General features: G+C 30.2%; 1 long non-coding RNA gene across 1 annotated transcript; it reads left to right on the top strand.

Annotated features, from left to right (window-relative positions):
* The first annotated feature begins 3,525 nt into the window (after positions 1-3,525).
* Positions 3,526-5,779, top strand: LOC134709205 (uncharacterized). Its single transcript, XR_010105920.1, has 3 exons — positions 3,526-3,574; positions 4,772-4,843; positions 5,633-5,779. It is a non-coding gene; the product is annotated as an uncharacterized LOC134709205 (long non-coding RNA).
* Positions 5,780-6,798: the final 1,019 nt, after the last annotated feature.

Genomic DNA, 6,798 nt, shown 5'->3' with positions numbered 1-6,798 from the left:
TCAGATATTTATACAGTAATCAAATAACAACAATACAACCAGGAGCATTTCAAGACCTGCCAGCTTTATACGTACTGTATGTGTACTCAATGATAACAACTAGAAGGTCTTATATATACAGGCATACTGCACTCGAATTATTAGAGCAGTCACAAATGTGTTGAGTGTATATTTCTATATCATAAACAGTCACCGAATCGATATCACTTTTCTCATGAATATTTAATTAGTAGAGCTAGAACTATATTAACGGATTCATTACTATTGCCATAACCTGTCCTGGCTTACAATGTATACAACGAAGCGTGGAACAACTCAAACCTATTTCTTTTACAACTGTTGGAAAAAATAATTAACTTGTTAATATTTTTGTTTAAAACCTGTTAATCATTATGTTGTATGCTTATTGTCCATATTCAAACGAAGTATTTCAGCACTGACAGGTGATGTACATTTCATTTTGCAGTATATTTTGCCGTTCAAGATATACGGCCCTTTTAAAGGGGGATTGGTTCTAATATTCAAATGAAAGAATAACAATAACACAATAAAAAAACCAGTGAAAATGATTTTCTAAATGATTCAAGTTTAAGGACCACTTTAGTGTTTTTGACTTGACATACTCATGATACTGACGTTATAGGAATTAGGCCCGAACGGAGAAAAAGCTCGACATAGCCTTGTATATCCCCGTTTCTAAGCCTCTTCTTTGTACCGTTGATATTTCAAGTCAATACACTAGTGTTGTCTATATACTAGTATTGTTTATTGATCACTTACAGTATTACATCAACATTACATAAATCTCCATTTGACAATGAGAGTAAACAATGTGTTGATGTAAAATATGTTTATCATTATTATTGATTTGGCCAATAATCAAATACATACAATACAGCAAGGAATATTTCAAGACCTACCAGCACTTAACACCCTGTATGTATAATTCTTGCAATATTAAAAGATGGAACACGTCAGTCGTCAATGACATCACATCTCATGTTTATTATGTTAACAGAATATTTATATTTATGAATTGATTTGCATGAGTCCATATGTCTGTTTTGTATTTAGATATAAACTGCTTATATATCAAATGTATGTATAAATTGTTATAATATTTTATTAAGAATTAAATGATAAAAAATCTAGGGTTTATATGTGGCAGAGTTTTGTCTACCGTTATCAATGCGAACGACATTTGAAAGTTCTGCAGTTGTCCATTGTTGACAAATATTGATTGACTTAAACTTCTCCATGGAATAATTGTGTTGGTAATGGATGGTATGCCTTATTATATTTCTTGCTGTTATATACAAATTTTGATTGCAAAAATTAAAACAATCCTGTGAATTATAAGAAAACAATCTGTCAATGTCAATTGGTAAACAAATCTGAAAAAAATAACTGTTGCCTATACGGAAAGATGTTAGTCGACTTAGACAAAAATAAATTTACAACCCTATGGTTTAAAAAAACCCAGATAAATACAGCACATAAACCGTTACGTAACATAGAAATCCTCCCAAACTCCGGGACATTTCTGTTGATCTAGTAGGATAAGCATATCCTGTTTATTATCTTAAAATATTTCATTGTTTTGTTTCAGATATTTATACAATACTCAAATAACAACTAAAAAAGCTTCCATATAGATTTAATCTGCACTCGTTCTATTGGAGAGATTTAAAACAAAAATATATAAATTGACAACACAAAGGTTAAAAAAAGACAAAGTCAAACCATAACATGACATAAAAAATAAAGAATAAACAACACGTTAACAACCTGAACTCGGGGTAATATAAGGATCTTTCGGAAGTATAAGAATATTCTGTTAATTATCTTACACATTATCATTGTTTTGTTTCAGATATTTATACAGCAATCAAATAACAACAATACAACAAGGAGCATTTCAAGACCTGTCAGCTTTATACGTACTGTATGTGTACTCAATGATAACAAATAGAAAGTCTTATATATACAGGCATACTGCACTCGAATTATCAAAGCAGTCACAAATGTGTTGAGTGTATATTTCTATATCATAAACAGTCACCGAATCGATATCACTTTTCTCATGAATATTTAATTAGTAGAGCCAGGACTATATTAACGGATTCATTACTATTGCCATAACCTGTCCTGGTTTACAATGTATACACCGAAGCGTGGAACAACTCAAACCTAATTCTTTTACAACTGTTGGAAAAAATAATTAACTTGTTAATATTTTTGTTTAAAACCTGTAAATCATTATGTTGTATGCTTATTGTCCATATTCAAACGAAGTATTTCAGCACTGACAGGTGATGTACATTTCATTTTGCAGTATATTTTGCCGTTCAAGATATACGGCCGTTTTAAAGGGGGATTGGTTCTAATATTCAAATAAAAGAATAACAATAACACAATAAAAAAACAAGTGAAAATGATTTTATAAATGATTCAAGTTTAAGGACCACTTTAGTGTTTTTGACTTGACATACTCATGATACTGACGATATAGGAATTAGGCCCGAACGGAGAAAAAGCTCGACATAGCCTTGTATATCCCCGTTTCTAAGCCTCTTCTTTGTACCATTGATATTTCAAGTCAATACACTAGTGTTGTCTATATACTAGTATCGTTTATTGATCACTTACAGTATTACATCAACATTACATAAATCTCCATTTGACAATGAGAGTAAACAATGTGTTGATGTAAAATATGTTTATCATTATTATTGATTTATTTCAGCCATTTGGCCAATAATCAAATACATACAATACAGCAAGGAATATTTCAAGACCTACCAGCACTTAACACCCTGTATGTATAATTCTTGCAATATTAAAAGATGGAACACGTCAGTCGTCAATGAAATCACATCTCATGTTTATTATGTTAACAGAATATTTATATTTATGAATTGATTTGCATGAGTCCATATGTCTGTTTTGTATTTAGATATAAACTGCTTATATATCAAATGTATGTATAAATTGTAATAATATTTTATTAAGAATTAAATGATAAAAAATCTATGGTTTATATGTGGCAGAGTTTTGTCTACCGTTATCAATGCGAACGACATTTGAAAGTTCTGCAGTTGTCCATTGTTGACAAATATTGATTGACTTAAACTTCTCCGTGGAATAATTGTGTAGGTACAATGTAATGGATGGTATGCCTTATTATATATCTTGCTGTTATATACAAATTTTGATTGCAAAAATTAAAACAATCCTGTGAATTATAAGAAAACAATCTGTCAATGTCAATTGGTAAACAAATCTGAAAAACATAACTGTTGCCTATACGGAAAGATGTTAGTCGACTTAGACAAAAATACATTAACAACCCTATGGTTTAAAAAAAAAACCAGATAAATACAGCACATAAAACGTTACATAAAAGAGAATAAACCTCCCAAACTCTGTGAAAATTCAAGTGATCTGGAAGGATAATCTTATCTTGTTTATTATCTAAAAATATTTCATTGTTTTGTTTCAGATATCTAGACAACAATCAAATAACTACAATACAGAAAGGAGCATTTAAAGACCTACTCGCACTAGATCGCCTGTATGTATACATAGTGACAATATTTTGTAAAATAAATGCTGCCGAGAACAAAATGTTATATAATTTTCCGTCGTCGAATAGTTTGTCCATTCACATACCTGTTCAGTTCGAATGGATTGGATATACTTTTATTTAACAATGACTCTAAGAAACAATTTTTTGTAAGGGAGTTTGTTTCTCAGTTTCAAAGTTACTAATTTTTCAAAACACTAGTTTATATAGATAGGGGATTAATAAAGGAATTCAAAGACCAAAACGAAAAATATAGGTCACACTGCTTGATTTCGAGATATAAGTCATTGAAATTTTAGCGGTGAAAATATTCTCTCTTGACTTTTCATAGCTTTATCATTGACAAGTTGAAGTTCTCAAAAACTGTTAAAAAGTAATTAAAATTGTATAAGACTTTATCAGATTGTTTATCATTATATATGTAAATGATTTTGTGAACTTTACATAATGACACACAGTGTTCTTATACTTCTTGTTCTTCTTCAAATGTAATAACAAGATTAACGGTTCCATAAAAAGACAAATAGAGGTCACTGGGCAATTTTTGTTCAAGGCATTCCAATGGATAAAACCAGAGGATTCCGAAAGTCGGTTAAAAGATCTAAAACAATCAAACTTCTTTAAGTAATTGACTTTTAAATAGTTATCAAATAGACATCGATAAACCGAATGTTCACACTGCAGAAATCATTATAAAAACAAACATGTATCGTGTTTGTGAACTTCACAAAATGACGTCACATGAAAGCTTCGAGCATCGGCTATTAACACCAGTGTTCTAATACTTCTTGTTCTCCTTTAAATGTAACAAAATGAGATTGAAAGGATATCTAATGATACACAATGTGTATTTGTAATTAATATGAAATAAATAACATGTCAACACATTGCAGAATAAATAAAGGTATACAGAGAAGGGTATGCTTGTTGTCATCCGATCAGAACCATTTTTACCATTCGTGTTGTTTATTCTTTAGTTGTCTATGTTGTGTCGTGTGTACTATTGTTTTTCTGTTTTTCTTTTTCATTTTTAGCCTTGGCGTTGTCAGTTTGTTTTAGATTTATGAGTTTGACTGTCCCTTTTGTATCTTTCGTCCCTCTTTTTATACAAAATGAATGCATTAAAATGCATCATTTCTACACTGAAGAATACAATTAACAGGACTATTTATGTTTTTGTTTCAGAGAATTGAACAACAATCAAATAACTACAATACAGAAAGGAACATTTCAAGACCTACCAGCACTTAACACTCTGTATGTATAATTATTGCAATATTGAATGAAGGAACACGTCAGTTTTTATTGGCATCACATCTCATGCGTATTATGTTAACAAAATATTTATATTTGATAATTGATTCACATGAGTCCTTATGTCTGTTTTGTATTTATATAAACTTTTCTCTCTTTTACAGATGAGAAAAGATATTCCGATGTTTATATAGTTTTGATCATGTTAATAAAAAGTTGCAACATTGTTTGAACTTTTATTTATGCTGTTTGATTAGAGACTTTCCATTTTGAATTTTCCTCGGAGTTCAATATTTTGTTGATTTTACATTTTAGAAAATATCTCAGATATCTTATTGATTGATAATTTCTTTTCTTAGCGTAGTCGAGTAATACATGTATGAAAAATTATCTTAGACATAAGAGGGGGACTTGGCGTTTCTAATGAAATTGACATGCAATTGACAACGGTGTCATAATCTTTAATTATCAAACCTGATTATAAATGCCTCTTAAGAAAAAAGATTCACAACTTGACTAAAAAAAAATCAGAAAACCCCTCAATAAAACAAAATTACGGCTTAATTAAAGTTCAGTATTAATTGAAGATAAAATAAATAATAATAATTTGGAAAAGGATTTTTCATTGACTTGTTTGCTTCCATCCAAAAGATAATTAAACATTTGTAAGTAAATTGAAAATATTCTTATAATTAAATTTTAAAAAAAAGAATGAAGTGTATTTGCAACATGTATCAGATTTGCATGCTTCGAAGAATAAAGTAAAATTATTTTAAATGTTTGCCTCAACAGGAAATTAGGGAACAACCCCTTGGATTGCGATGCCTGCGAGTTGGGGAACCTCAAGTTGTATTTACTAAACAATACACACTTATCGGATGCATCTGCGACATGTAATGGCACATCAACCCTGGTATTAGATTTTAACTTCACCGACTGTTCAGGTAATATTATCCTAATATTATAAACAATGAGAAAACAACAAAAAAGTCCCCTCACAATGATTTTATTTCTAATGCCTGCACCTTTCTTTTTTTTCTGCTCTATGTTGTCTCTTTGACACATTCCATATTTGCATTATAAATAAAGTAAACAGTAGTATACCGCTAACTCGTAAATCCATGGGCCAAAAAAATCGACTGTGTACTTAATTATAAACATGAGCATACAGTAATAAATAATGAATTGAACTCAACCTTAAACTGGGACGGATCTCTTATCTTTTTGAAGAGTTTTTGTATCTAATTGTGCAACAATAGAGTCCTAAAAAAAAGTTTGTACACCCTAAAGTTTCAAAAATATTCTGATGGATTGAACACATACAGACGAAACTTTTCGATGCGTCAATGATCCAATAACATACCAAAATTGGCACAGGCTATTTATGTTTAAACATTGTAATGACGTTATTCATTACTCATCAAAACGGTTTCTTGAAGAAAAAAAATATTTTAACATTCCCAATACCTTTAGCACAGCCATTTTTCTCATGTTTTGTGTTATTTCCTTCAGGTAGATAGGGTGTCTTCCTGCATTTTGGATTTTGAAATACCAGAAAACAAGGTCTAGATATTTGATAAAATGTGCAAATTTTGAAATAAGTAGGTGATTCATGAGTAATATTTTTCATTCTGATATATAATATGCCATGTTTTATCATATTTATGGTTGTATTTTACCAAAAAAACAAATACTTTTGTTTGATTATTTTTTTTCCAACTTTGCCAAAGAAGGGGAGACAACTCAAATGCAAGGGCAGATAATGTAACTTTTACAATAGAATGTGTTAGGAACTTACCCATTTTATTATGTAGCAGGAAAACGAGTTCGGTGACCCCCTTTTTTCTTCTTCTTATCTGAGAGAATAATATTGAAGCTATCTTCTCATATTTTATCTCAAAATTCTATGGTGCGGTTTTCGTTTTAGGACCGAAACTTGGGTTTTCCATGCATAATTT

The sequence above is a fragment of the Mytilus trossulus genome, chromosome 3 (genome assembly GCF_036588685.1).
Source record: "Mytilus trossulus isolate FHL-02 chromosome 3, PNRI_Mtr1.1.1.hap1, whole genome shotgun sequence".
Lineage (NCBI taxonomy): Eukaryota > Metazoa > Mollusca > Bivalvia > Mytilida > Mytilidae > Mytilus > Mytilus trossulus.
The sequence above is the reverse complement of the archived record's forward strand: the minus strand, read 5'-3'. Positions and strand labels throughout refer to the sequence as shown.